Raw genomic sequence first — 14,677 nt, forward strand, 5'->3', positions numbered from 1 at the left:
GTAAGCAGGCACGTTTTGATTCCACCTCGGATAATGATGTAAGGCCTTGAAATTCCTACAACACAACGTCCCTTTCTAACGCTAAAGTTGTTAACAAGCACAAAGTGAGCATGAGATCATCGGCTACAACCAATGAGGCAGCAGGAGGACGTCTGGCCCGTCCTTCCCAGAAACCTCAGAGAGAAGTCGTGCTGCAGCAAAACAGCTCCTTACAAAGCCAGGAAGGAAAAGCCTGGAAGCGGAGCAGCTCTGAGGCACCTGGATCTAAGCCATGTGAGTAATTGAAAACAATAGTCGTACAACGCTAATGAGATTACATCATATTTCCCTGGGAAATCTGCCTGGAGGTGATGAGGTGAATTACTTTATATCTGAGCGACTGGATTGAATTTAAAGCAAAGTCCATCACTTGACTTGACAATTCTTTGAGCTGCAAAAAGTAGATGTAATAATAGTGTTTCCTCTGAGTAAATAATAGTATGTTCATAAGTACTGGATGTATACCTCCTTAAGGAATCAGGACTGGTTTCAATAAAAACTATATGTTGGTATTTTCCAATCCTTTGATTTTGTTTAATTAATTGCTATATCTCTGCAAATTGTCCAAGAACAATCATTACAGCACTAAAGAGACGTTAAACCCCAATGAAATGACTGTCCTGAAGAAAATTTTTGGGGCTGTGTATATAAAGAGTGCATGGAGAATGATAATCCCATTTAATGAGCTACCGCTTCGACCGGCACACATCCAGAATAAAGTGCAGCAGAGGGAAAACATGTTTGCCCTTTCAGGAAATATGGTGTGCATGGGTGAATTGAATAGGTGTTGTCTGGGGGACGGATTTGAAGTTTGATTTAATATTGGACTTGTTAAATGGTGCCTGGATGGAGCCGTCGTAGGGAATAGGAGTTATCGATCACCGCCCAATTTCTCTTTTACGTTAGTAATGATTTTTCAACTCCAGGTTGGTTGATGCAAGGCTGAATTCATCCATCACACAATGCTGCACAAGCACCCACGATACATCACAAAAAAGAGAGAGGAGGACAGAAAAGACAACAAAAAACACTAGAGATTGCGCGCACACACACACAAACACATACACACGCGAACCAAGGCACACACTTGGTCCAATACCACCTCATCAGCTCCTAATAAATAAGGGTGGTCCAGAAACCACTTTTGGTAATGAGACACTTAACTCCTCATCCGGCTTTTTCATCCAACAGCTTTTGAACAGCAGAATAAGCAACGAGCAAGGAGTGCAGGGCTGCTTCTCGGGTCTCTTATTTGATTTGAGTCTATGTCCTTAACGTTACACTTCCGGGATTGCTCCAGTGCCGCAGGAAAAAGCCAGACTACTTATTTGATAGCTCCTCACTCGAAGTTTGCAAAGTCGGACTTAGAGCTCTTGTTCCTGCCAGAGGAGCGTGAAGCGAGGATAGAGCTGCACGATAACAGGAACAGATTAAATAAAGTATTGATATGGTACTTAACGATATTACTTATACGATACATATAAACAGATACTAAAGTGTAATTTGGTTTGCCTTCCCGCTGCTTTCAGTATTCTGCTAAAATACAGCAAATTGCTTGTTTGATTTTTGAAAAAGATGTAAAAAGAAAGTAATTTCCAACATTTTATTACATAAATGAAATTAAACAGAAGACACTACTAAAAAAAAAAAAAAATAGTTACATTTCAAAGTACAATTCTCTGCTGATACTCTCAACTAACTAACTAACTAAATGTTGGAGTGTCTTTGGAGATAAGTCGCAGTATTTCACGGTGTGTGTGTGTGTGCTTGTTATTCGATGATTTTAAAAGTACATATTGTGCAGCCCTAATCAAGGAGGGATATCCGATCAAGTATGAGTAAGGAGGATACACAAGATCATGCTTCCTCCGTGGGATGGACACGAGGACGAGAAGTAAAAGAAGGTAATGTGGATGGGATTTAAGTACCTGGGACATACCCCAGGAGTCAGAGGTGGGGAGGAGGAGGTGTGGGTGTCAAGGAAGGCGGGGAGGCGGGGAGGCGGGGAGGGGCCAAATTCAAGTTGTGTCAAAGACGAGGACAGCCGACGGAGAAGACAATGGACCAGCAAGGGAGGGGAGCGAGTCAAAGGCCGAAGACGAGGATGGGCGAGAGAAGAAAGTAGAAATGAGATTGATTGAGAAGACAGGAGAAAGGGAAGATGGAGCTAACCTAAAGCAATTCCTTGCCATACCATGTTCCTGTCCTTTTCCCCCTTGCTGCCGCACTCATGAGAGAGAGCAGAAGGTGTGAGAGTGCCGTGAGCTGTCAGCCGAGCAGACCGGTGTCGTCAACAGGACGGTCCCTGGGTGAGCTACGGGGCACGCGTGCAAACAGGGGGACGCAGCCAACATCATAGTAAAAACACTTAAACAATCCTTTTCATTTTTTTTTATCGTTCTGATTAGTTATTTGATCTTTAAAATGTCAGAAAATGGTGAAGAAGGTTGATCAGTGTTTCCCAAAGCCAAAGATGGCCGCCTCATATGTGTTGTTTTATCCACAACTGAAGATATTACGTTCACTGTCACAGAGGTGTGAAGCCACGACAAAATATTCACATTTAAAGAGACGGAATCTGAGAAAATGTACTTTTCCATTAAAATGTCCCATTGTTTTGAAGATGTCACTTTAAAAAAAAAACATTAATATGAGTTCCCCCAGCCTGCCTATGGTCCCCCAGTGGCTAGAAATTGTGGTAGGTGTAACCCGAGCCCTGGGTATCCTGCTCGGTCTTTGAGAAAATGAAAGCCCAGATGGGCCGATCTGGAATCTTGCCCCTTATTACCTCATAAGGGGCAAGGTTACCTCCCCTTTCTCTGCTTTGCCCGCCCAGAGAATTTGGCTCGTCTGTGTTTGTCTTGTGTGCAACCAATTATTGAGATTGATATTACAGTGTGTTATTTTTTAATGAGTGGGGAATCCAGATCTTTTTGCAGAAGAACTGCTGGCAACACATCTCCCTGGCGGGCTCCTACGCAGCTCAGCATTTTCACATGACACTTTCCTATTGTATGTCCAACTTGCCTATTATGGACAAGCCCATTTAGCATGTAATCACGTCTCAATAAGGAACCCTATTTCAACACCACTTGGATCAATGCTCGCCAGTGCTGCCTGAGGCTCGGGAGAAATCAATGCACCCTTTTGTCAGACAGGGCTCATTCGTGCGCCTGCTGCTCTGTGGTGCAAGATGCGGGATGCCTGAGGAAGGAGATGTATGAAGGAGCCGCTGCTGCCGCTGCTGCTGCGTCAGGAAGGCACAGAAGGAAAGGGGAGGTTGGGGGGGATTATGATGATGACGTAGTATTGATCCAAGTCGGAAAACAAGCCCAGGATGCAGGGAGCTGCAGGGGGACGGATGCTCGATCGATCCGATCCCTGGTGCCAGACAAAGTGCAGAGTTATGGATGGTTTGCATGGAGAAAGGAATGGATAGGAGAATACATGGATGGTTAGGCAGGCGAGACAGAAAGATAAGGACAGATTGGAGGGATGAAAGATGACGTCGGCAACAGAAGAATGTGAGCTGTGTCACAACAAATAGTCTCAGTTAAAAAAGGGACAAGACAGGCTTAGCGTGCAATTACAATGATGGCGTCCGTCCTCATTAGAGCCAGACAAATATATCGGCGGTCCGATATTATTGGCCGACATTAGGCATTTCCCAATATATCAGCATTTTTTTTTCATTCATCAGAATCATTTATCAGAACAAATAAATGACTCTGAATAAATGAATATTTAAAAAAGAAAAAAGGGCTGTCAACCGTGTTATGAGCGTTGGCGTTGCATAGTCTGTCCACCAGAGGACGCTCTACCACGTCCCTGTTGGCAACACTGATTATTTTTTTGTTAAATTTGTTTCTGTTTAAAGGATTTTAAGTTGCATATCTTAAGTTTGTATTTTTATACATTTATCATACCTGAAATATATTTTGATGTTCCTCTGTTCTGTTGTGACAATGACACAAATTATTATAATATTTTAGTGAGAACTCAAATAGCGACAACTAATGTAAGGGAAATTGTTTGTTTTGTAAAGTGTTTCTGGATTTTCTTTTTTAAATATATATCGGCGATAAAGCAGCATATCAGATTTTTAAATAACCAAATATTCGTATCGGTATCGGCCTTAAAAATCCTTTATCGGTCGGGCTCTAATCCTCAGACAGTGTTGTGAAAAACGGAGGTCTGCCTATTCATTTTGAATGGGGGTAGTGCGTTTACGCTGCAGCATTGGGGGCCGCAGGGCAAGCTGAAAAACCGCAGCAAAAAGGTCGAGACGGACTCAACTTTTGGAGGAACTTATCCTGACGTCACGCTGCGGTAGCCAATCATGTAACCGGCGATCAGACTTGTCAGCCCGTTGGGATGCGGAGTGAGAGTCCCGTACAATACAACATCACTGCCTCTATCTCTGCCATGAGAACGTTCTAAAACACCAAAGACAAGCACTGCTCAGGAGTTTGTGGAACAGCTGACTTTTTTCCTGCAACAGCAAAGCACCGTCCCTCCGTCTATTTTCTGTCTCTATTTCTCCGTAAAAACAAAGATGACTTCAACTGGGTCAGAAATGCCGAGATTTCTAAACAATCGTATAAAACACAATAACTGGAATGAATAAAAGTCTACTACCTATGCTACATAGGGGATTAAATAACAAGACGTAACACAAATAGGTCGTTTAATCGACAACCCCACGGCTAAGTAACCGTGCCGCATATTGCCAGATCGCTTTTTAGTTGTTTTTCTGAACGTGCCCGTACACGTGCTGCAAAATTTACATCACGATAATGTCAATCTTAATACTGCTGATGTTATATTAAACCGGCTCTACAAATGGTATTATATAACAGTCAACCATACACCATATATTTGTCAGGGTTATATTTCTTAGATGCATTGCGATTTTCTCTACAACATTTGATGATTGATTCTGATCAGTTAATAATTGATTACTATTTAAAAACCAAATTGTTTTTTTATTTATTTTTTTAAATGTGTTGATTTTACACAAATCAGGAAACAGAGTGACTAAAAGAGATGGAATAATGGACAAAAACAATATTTTGTGTATATATATATATATATATATATATATATATATATATATACACACACACACACACACACACAAGATCTAATAAGACATGCACAAAAGCCAAAACACATAAAGGCTGCTGATCTACTTTATCACGTTACATCTGACCGCCTCATGTTTCATGTTCTAAGAAGCCAGTTCTCCACCTTTAACCTGACTGAGCCTCTGACATGGCGGATCACAAGCATGTTTAAGGCTTAAGCATGGAACAACTACACACTAAAAACCTCAGTAGACAAAAACTTGTTTGTGAAAAATACTGTATACGTAGAAATCTAACAAACTCAGATTTATACATTATACATTGATAATCAGTATTGAATGGGAAGGTTCTCAGAGATTCCCACCCCTAATATTTGTTGCAATATTGCTGTATGCATGGGCTTTTTTTTAATTTATTTTTTTACTATGGTCCTTCCGTTGTGTCCTGAATAAAAATTGGAAATTCTGCCCAGCTTGCATCTGTTCATGGCGTTGGTTGGAGCAGACCACTGATGATGCAGAGCCGCAGATGGGCAATGATGTTGACCAGATTGTCTCTCCACGGCCTCGGAAAAGACTAAAAACACGCGTGCGCCGGGGATTACTGGCGTCTTGTAGGGAAATTGGCCTAATCCAAAACAAATCCCGTGGGATATGTTCTCGTAATTCATCGATTGTGGTAGCTGTCCGTTTAACCACACGTCTGACAGATCTTTTGTTCTCACGCCTCCCTGGCTGCGGCCCCGAGACATCATTCCAACAGCCATTATTAGCCAGCAGGGACTCCACTTGATTACACAAGAGCTGCATTATAGATGCCAGATACGTAATCCCTTGCATATTAATGATAAAATGCTCAAGATGTGTGTAGATAGACAGACAGATAGATGGCCTTTTTTGTTGTTGTACATGGTAACATCCCATACATTAAGGGCACATTTAAATAAATAAAAGAATTGCACATGAGAGGGGGCAGGGAGATAAGACGGCAAGTGCATTTCACATTTTAAAACATTTTTTATGTTGCCATGTATGATTATTTGCAGGAATTAAGAGTATTCGGTTGGAATGACATTTATCAGTTGAACACGATTTATTCTAATTTAGAGACGGACATTTTGAAGGCATCATCCGTACCCTTGATCAGCCAATCTTTCTGGCTAAATGGTTTTATTCCAAAAGGCTTTTTATCAACGGTGCAGTTTACCTGGAAGAATTATGGTATCTTTTGCAGTAGCAGCACGTGTACAGTAGTTCATCAATGATGTATTGACACACGCAGAGCAACTGGTGTTGTCAGCCACTGTGTAACGGCAGCCTTTGTTAATTACTCTGCATCTGTGCCACTGCCTTCCTCTCCTCCCCCTGCCTCCCCCTCTCGTCTACCCGCCCCTCTCATCTTGGCTCCACTCAGTGCTGCACCCAAACTCCCTCCTCCTCCTAGATTGGAATCAACAAGAGCAAATCTAGCGTTGCCATATGTTTTCGTACAGCCTTCCCTGAGCATAATGTGGCCCTTGCCCTTCTCCCCCCTCTTTTTGTCCCCACAGGGTACCCTGTCGCCCTCTGCCAATTAGCCTCGGCTTATGACCCAACGTTAACCAAGCGCTTGCTCCCGTGCAAAACCCCTTACATAAAGGGATCAGGAGTAGGACATATGCCCCCGTGTCTCCTGCTGCGGAGACCCCCAACCCTGCAGCCGAAGCCTGTGGATGACAGATGAGGCAGGAAGAACGGCAACAAGGACAAGGAGAAACAGAAAGGAAACAAGAAAAAGGAGAGAAGATAGAGAGAGAAAAGAAGGTGGAGGCTGGGGGTGTGGCCTTGACCAACTGCCACTTTGCTCGTTTGAAAGCCATGATGTCTCTCTCTCATGGGTGGGCCAAATTCTCTGGGCAGGAGGTAACCTTGCCCCTTATGACCTCATGAGGGGCAGGATTCCAGATCGGCCCATCTGAGCTTTTATTTTCTCAAAAGCAGAGCAGGATACCCAGGACTTGGTTAACACCTATGGGGGAGCGCTTATGAATGTTAAAAAACCTCGTAATGCCTCTTTTATGCCATGGGACCTTTAAAAGGGTTAAGTGGCAAAGTTCCTCACGGTGTGATGTTCTAACATCAAATGTAGTGTTTCCAGGTCTGGGCTGTCCCATTCTTTGGCTTACAATACTAAGACTTTTGGGGCGTCCTCTAGCTTACCCAGTAGGAGCATGGGCCCATTGTTGACAGAGTCCTTTTCAGTGGCCTGGGTTTGAATCCGACCCGCGGCCCTTTTCTATAAATAATCCAAAAAAAAGAAGAAGAACAAGGACGACTGGATCAACGGAAATACATTTTCAACCCATGGGTTGGCGGCTGTTGCTTTAAAGCCCTGGTTACGAGAGACATTTTATTTACAGTTTAACAGGGAGTTTTCAATGTTAAACAAAGCCACACTTTAAAGCGCCGCTAACTGCGCTTCGTGGCTGTACACACATAACAAGCGCCTGGAAGTGCGGTGGTTGCTACAGTAACAAAAACTTCTGCATTTGTGAAAACTTGAATTCAAAACCATATTCTCCAAACGATTAATAAAAAAATCTATTTTTTTTTGCAAAACTTAATTTTTTGAAACAATTCCAAGTTGGAATCATTTCTCGATGCCCAATCCTACCCTTAAAACCACAAGATCGGCAGGTTTGATCCCAGGCTCCTCCAGTCACGTGTCAAAGTGCCCCTGAGCAAGGCACTGAACCCCAAGTCGCCCCCCGGATGCTGTATGTGTAGCTGTCCACTGCTCTTAATGCTAAGGATGGCTTAAATGCAGTCACATTTCACTACATTGTGCTGTGACTAATAAAGTTTTTTCTCTTGCTCTCTTTTTTCCTTCAAGTTTGGTTCTCCTCCCCTTCGCCTGCCCCCTCTGCAATCTTCTTCTATCATTTCTCCCGGCAATCACAGCAAGCTGCCGCCGCCGCAGTAGTAGCAGCTGCCTTTCAGCCAAATGAAATGGCGGGGAGAGCGCAGCGAGCGGTGATTGCGCCACAGATTGCTGTTTTTGACCTGCCAGTCTCCAGGTCCGGAGGTTGGAGCATGGTGACCTGCGTTTGTTCACACTGATTTCTTGGGCCCTGTTTTAATCCAAGCGCAGGGCTTGAAGCGCCGGGTGCAGGTGCGTTTAGGGCGTGTCCAAATCTACGTTTGCTAGTTTGACAGCGAAAAATAAATAAAAATAAAAAAAAGGTCTGTGCGCCGGAAGAATGGTTCAAAAGGGTTGTACTTCGTGGCTTAATTAAGGGGTGTTTTGGCCGTATCATGCAATAAACCAATCAGAGTGTCATCTCCCATTCCCTTTAAAAAGCCAGGCGCGTTAGTACCTTGGCACACTTCTGTTACGATGGAGGATTTGCTGAGCAGGAAGGAGAGATTTTCAGGAGAAGATACTGATCTGTTCTGTGTGGAGTGAAAGCTCGCAGGCGGATCATATAATACTATTTCACATTTTAATATTTTTATTTTTAAACTTTTGCACCTTTGTGTGCATTGGGTGTTATTGACACTCATTTAGATTCTTATAGAAATTAAAAAGAATGAAAACAATCTCCCCCGTTAGTTCATCTGTTCAGATTAATTTGTTTGTGTTTTTGTCCAAAAGCGTTGATTTGGTCAAGCCGACCGAGTTAAACACGAACACTGAGGGATGCAAATTAAATGTCTAACGTCTATGAGTAATGTGTGTACATTAAGAGGGATTAGGAGCAGAACAGTTTTCAATTGCTGTTATTTCTGAGATAATTTATTGCTCTGTAAAATTTGGAATTGCGTGCAGCTGGTTAGCCCACCTGCTGGATCGGGCGGCAATATATAGAGTTTTACTCCTTGATGAAGCGGCCGCAGGTTCGACTCCAACCTGCGGCCCCTTGTTGCATGTCTTCCCCCCCTCTCCCCTTTCAAGTCTAAGCTGTCCTAACCAAATAAAGGCCTAAAATAATGCCCCAAAAAATAATTGTAGATGCATTTTTATCTGCACGTAGCTCGAGGGCACTGCAGCTACCTGACTACCCGGCTGGGCAAGAGTGTGGGTGGGTGGGATGTTGGGGTGAGGTCGGTGAGGTGGGGTTGATTAGGGGCAGCCTGGGGAAGGCTGATTCCATAGAATGACAGGCCAGGAGAAGAGCTGAAGAGGGCAAGTTCACTGGAGGGTAAGATAAGCGAGCCAGTGCCGGAGGCTGACTGTTTGAAGGTTACAGTATTATCTGGTTTGGCTGGTTACACTTGAGAGAGAAAATGACTTTCATCACATACAGAAAGCCTCTTCTTTGGTTCTTTTTTGGGGTTTTGATTACAGAGAGTGATTTTAGAGCACAGAGGCCATTACAGTGGACATGAGATTAAGGTAGTGAAGTACTGAAACCTATTTTCCTTTGTTTATCACTTCAGAAAGAATCAATACGAAGCATGTAGCTCTTCCGTGAGCATTGAGAAATGTGGATCCACCTCAAACCAAGTCGGTCTGAAAGAAAGAAACCAAACTGGTTTATTGATTTGGTACTATGTCAGGGGACCAATTAAGCTTGGCGAGCTTCGGGCTTCCGACACTGCCTGGCCAGAGGTTTACAACCAGCCAACTTTTCTTTGGAAATCATCAATTTGCTGACATCAAAGTTCAGCCTGCAAACGAGTTTTGGGCTCATTACAATCAAGCTGAGCACTGGAAATCAATATTGGCTTTGTAGCTCACATTCGGAACATGACAAACGACAAACTTTTCAAGTCCATACTTTTTTGGGTGTCGAATGCAAGTGCAAGAGCAAATGTAAAGAGCGTGAATCTCGTTTTCCCTCCATACTTACAGTCACAAAGACATATTTTGTTTTTAAAGATTTTTTGGGGGGGCATTTTCTGTCTTTATTTTTGACAGGACCCAATGGCATACTTTTTTTATTATGACGTACATGTCTCAACGTTATCACAATTTACATCAGCGCTACACAGTGAACTACAAAGGAACTAATTTTTCAGATTATTACTACACCACATGAATGCGGCACAGACGCTCTGTCAACCAAAGGGGAAAATGATTTGTGTATCCGACCAGTGATTTGGATCCACTCCAAAATTCTCCCATGGCCCACGCTACACCCTTCTGCAAAGTTTCTTGGAAATCGGGCCTGTGGTCTGTCTGTAACCCTGCTGACAGACAGACAGACAGACAGCTGAGTTTGCCCTGCGCCACATTTGCGCATGCATTACAACAAACCAGTTGCAAGAAGCTAATTTCTGCTTCACATTCCTAACAGCACTCAAGGTTTTGCATGTTTTTGGAATGGAGTTTTAAAAGGTCCTAATGCAGGAAAATTTCACTTTGAGTTTTTTTTTTTTTACATTTGTGTTCCCCCACCCTGCCTATGGTCCCCCAGTGGCTAGAAATGGTGATAGGTGTAAACCGTGCCCTGGGTATCCAGATCTGCCTGATCTGCCTTTGAGAAAATGAAAGCTCAGATGGGCCAATCGGTAAACTTCACCTTATGAGGTCATAAGTGAAGTGGCAGTTGGTCAAGGCCACACCCCCAGCTATAGTTATAGAAATATTTCAACTTCCAACTACGTGCCATGCATCACATAGTGTTCCCGTGGTCACTTAGCAACTGCAAGGGCTATGACCAATGCAAAACATCTGATCAATGCTACTTAAAATACCTAGGCCTTGGATTGATTTGAATGTTTTCTAGCAGCAGGACTTGTTTGTCTCTTGACACTTGGACTGCACAATGAGCCTGGACAAACATAAAAGGACTATTGTTCAAAGGAATGCACTTACAGGAATGCCCAGCACCTCTCCTGCTGATCGTTTACTTCAGTGCTCAGCGTCCACACAGCACCAAGTGACCAAAGTGCCATATAAAGTTAGTATCCAACACGTTGTGCAATTTTGAAATGAAAAGGACTGGAGGCTTCAGACGTGATTACTTTTATCTTGCCGTGTGCAGCAGGAGGACAAAAGGCTGACAGCTCTGAGGAGCTCTGGGTAGAGGGTGATAAAGATATCTGACTGGTTGCACACACACTGACAGAAGCTGGATAGAAGCTTTTGATGATACTAACTACTCAGTGTTTGGGAATGTCTGCAGTAAGAAGTGAGCACTAGAGAAGAAGGGCAGAAACAGACGGAAAGGGCAAGAGATGACAAACTGGGTCTCGGGGTAAAATTGGAAGAAAAATCAGTTGTACAGTACGTCTTCTCCTGTCTTGCTTCATGGTATAGCATGCAGTGTTTCCAATCTGCCCAGGCAGATTGAGACCTGCACAGGTGGATCAAATCCCAATTACCATTTCTTTGCCAATCAACAATGCATTTTATGCATTTTTAACTGAAAGAGCACATTGTGGCTATACTTTTCATATAATTTGTTGTAAAAAGTTGTTTTCTTTCTTTGTTATGTAGTCGTTTTCAATAAATAGTTCACAAACCTTTGTTTGACTAGTTTATTACTGAACCCAGCCATCGTCACATCCCGTGCCACCCACCGCCATTAGTCCCTTCTCAAGCTGTGGGAAACACTGGCATGGTTGCACAGGGGTCAGCGCCGGGTTGTGTTGTGCGTCAAGTTGTTTTAAAAGGTGCAACAGAGGACTACAACTGCTACTCTGCCTTTCAACAGGACTGCACCAGTAGGGATCTTGGAGGGCCAAAATGGGATGCAGTATTGGGCAGCGGCCCAGCAACTCTCTAGCCAGTACTTTAGAGTAGAGCCCAACCAATATATCAGTGGGATGATATTATCGGCCAATAATGGGCATTTCCTGATATATCCGTATCGGCAATTATAAACGGCCAATTAAATTAAAATATTCATTCATCATAATCATTTATAATGACAAATAAATGGTTCAGATAAATGAATAATATTTTTTTTTAAACGGACTGTCAACCATGTTTTAAGTGTTGGCGTTGCATAGTTTGTCCACCAGAGGACGCTCTACAACGTCCCTGTTGGCAACACTTTTTGTTATTGTGTTTTTGTTTAAAGGACTAAGTTTCATTTCATATATCATATCAAGTTTGTATTTTTATACATTTTGTTTATCCGACCTTTAATATATTTATGTTTCTCTGATCTTTTGTGACAATAAAACATATTATCATATCATATGTGGTGCCCACATCATGTCCAGAAGAATTGCATCCCCTGGTACTTACTGTACTGTAGAGAAACGAGTACTGTCACATTTTTAGAATTTTGGTATTGACTTGGTACAGAAGTATCGGTTTCTCGTGACGTCCCTAATGTAGAGGACAGCGGCCCTTTGCTGAGTGTCATACCTCTCTTTGTCTCCCCCTTTCCTGTCTAACCACTGTCACTAGGGAAAAGCCCAAGAAATAATCTTTAAAAACCAGCCAATGGGCATACCACACACAAAAACTTGTGCAGGAACAGTTTGGTTTCATTATATTTCACTATGTGTTTACGTGTCTGTGAGGATACCATTTCACTTTTAACCCGTTTTAAATCCCCAGAGAGACACAAATCAGGGAACAGAGAGTGACACGGCACTGAGGCATGCGTGGAAAAAGGCCATGAAATCGGCAAGCCTCGGAGCAGGAATGGCCCGAGGGATCTGTTTAGAAACATGGAAAATCTGGATGAGGAAAAAAATGAAATAAAGTCACTTCAAAACTAGAGACACGCTGCAGCTGCAAATGCTGAGCACAAAAAGATGGCAGATAACCACGCAACACTCCAGCATAGACAGATCTAATCAACACACACCTGTTATTGTACCATTACAGGGAAAATGTACCCGCTCTTTCATTACAACCCTGCTACATCGGTAGATACGCTTTGGGATTTATTAGGGGAAAATCCAGGGGGCCAAACAAAGCAGCGAGATGAGGGGGAAACAGACACAGACAGAGAGCTGGGATAATGCACGCAACATTAATGCTTCCATTCCCACGCAGTTCAGACTCTAAAACACACACACACACACACACACACACACACACACACACACACAGGCCTACAGTTGCTCGCAGAAGAGGCTACTCCCCGTGAATACAAGTAACTTGCACACGTCTACGCCCTTTACTCCCTTACACATGCACAATAATCCATAGTTCCCTTAACAATGACTTGGCGCTGTGCTCACTGAACTACAACAAAGTGTGTGTGTGTGTGTGTGTGTGTGTGTGTGTGTGTGTGTGTGTGTGTGTGTGTGTGTGTGTGTGTGTGTGTGTTTGTGTGGGTTAAGTAATGCCCCAGCTGGGTTCCAGCAGAGTACAGCATAACACATTTCTGTTGTTCTTCCTGACCCCCCCAAGACATGGCTTAGTCGGGCACGCACAGCTCCTCACACAACCCTAAACTCCTCCTGACTGAACGAGAATGAAGACACACACACACCTTCCCCCCTCCGTTTGGTCTGAACATGGATCAGGAGAACAATAGGCTCCATTAGCCCACCCTCGGTTCCCTCCCTTTCTCAGACGAGATATTTCCTGTGGATGTAGAATCACTTTGAATGAGTAAATAAGTAATAACACCCCTGAGCATTAGAAACTGTGTAACCTTGTCTGAGGGCAGAGACCTTGGCCCCGAGGCAGTGATAGGGACTCCTCTTAGCTTGCGCAGTGAGCAGAGCACAGCAGTGTGAAGCCGAACTTAAAAGTGCAGGAACCTTACTCTGCTTTGTTGTTTGCACATTGGATGACTCATGCACTTGAAGAGTTCAGGATTAGCGTGCGGTCAGCTCTGAATTTCCACTGCTTTGAGTCATTAGAGGGATATTGTTTATACAAAACCTTCCTTCGCCACAGCATGCATATGCACACATCCATGCAGGGCAGGTTTCATTAAAAAAACACAAACTGTTATTCAGCGAGACCAATGCGCTCTGCCTGTCTCTCTGTGTCAAAGCCCTGCCAGAGAGATAAGCAGGACTCCCATCACACTGCTGGAGAAACGCCATCAAGAAAGTTCCGCTTCCTTTCAACTCTTCACCTCAGCATTTCTGACAGTTAGAGCTTTCGAGCCAAACTCTCATATGAGGCATTTCAAAGCGCAACCACTTCAAACAAACAGGTTCATTCCACCGATGGGATTTCGTATAACTTTGATGGTTTTCAAAGAGAATCCGGTCTTATTATGGCCACAATGCGGCGATGTTTGAGAATACTGCCTGCCACTGTTTTTGCACCACGTGGACACAAAGCTCTAACCCCAATGCCCGGCGTGTGACCGACGTCTCGAACCATCACATGATTAACTTCTGCTCGACCGCTCGGAGGTAATCTGCCGTGATTGGCAGACACATTAAATATGAGATGTGCTTTACAATCACATGGTGCCCCCATGCTCTGCTGGTGTAAGCTAATCCGAAATGATTGATATTCATATCAAACACGAGGCTGGCTGTCCGTCAAACAGGGCAGCCGCGAGGACAAACTCTTAATCAGTAAAGAGAATTTCCTCAAAGCAAGAAGCAAGTAGGCCTATTGTGTGTTATTTGAAATAGTCTCACATAACACACAATGCTAAGTCAGATGACAAGTATATATATATATATATATAT

General features: G+C 43.4%; 1 protein-coding gene and 1 long non-coding RNA gene across 5 annotated transcripts in view; both read right to left on the reverse strand.

Annotated features, from left to right (window-relative positions):
* The window catches only part of LOC117947131, a 16,388-nt gene extending 11,017 nt beyond the window's left edge, over nt 1-5,371 (reverse strand). Inside the window, exons 1-2 of the long non-coding RNA XR_004657160.1 lie at nt 5,357-5,371; nt 2,234-2,240 (exon numbers count right to left, since the gene is read on the reverse strand). This is a non-coding gene — a long non-coding RNA (uncharacterized LOC117947131). The remainder of the gene's footprint in view (nt 1-2,233; nt 2,241-5,356) is intronic.
* The window catches only part of magi3a (membrane associated guanylate kinase, WW and PDZ domain containing 3a), a 159,662-nt gene that overhangs the window by 120,378 nt on the left and 24,607 nt on the right, over nt 1-14,677 (reverse strand). The window lies entirely within an intron of this gene.

Source organism: Etheostoma cragini, chromosome 7, assembly GCF_013103735.1.
Source record: "Etheostoma cragini isolate CJK2018 chromosome 7, CSU_Ecrag_1.0, whole genome shotgun sequence".
Lineage (NCBI taxonomy): Eukaryota > Metazoa > Chordata > Actinopteri > Perciformes > Percidae > Etheostoma > Etheostoma cragini.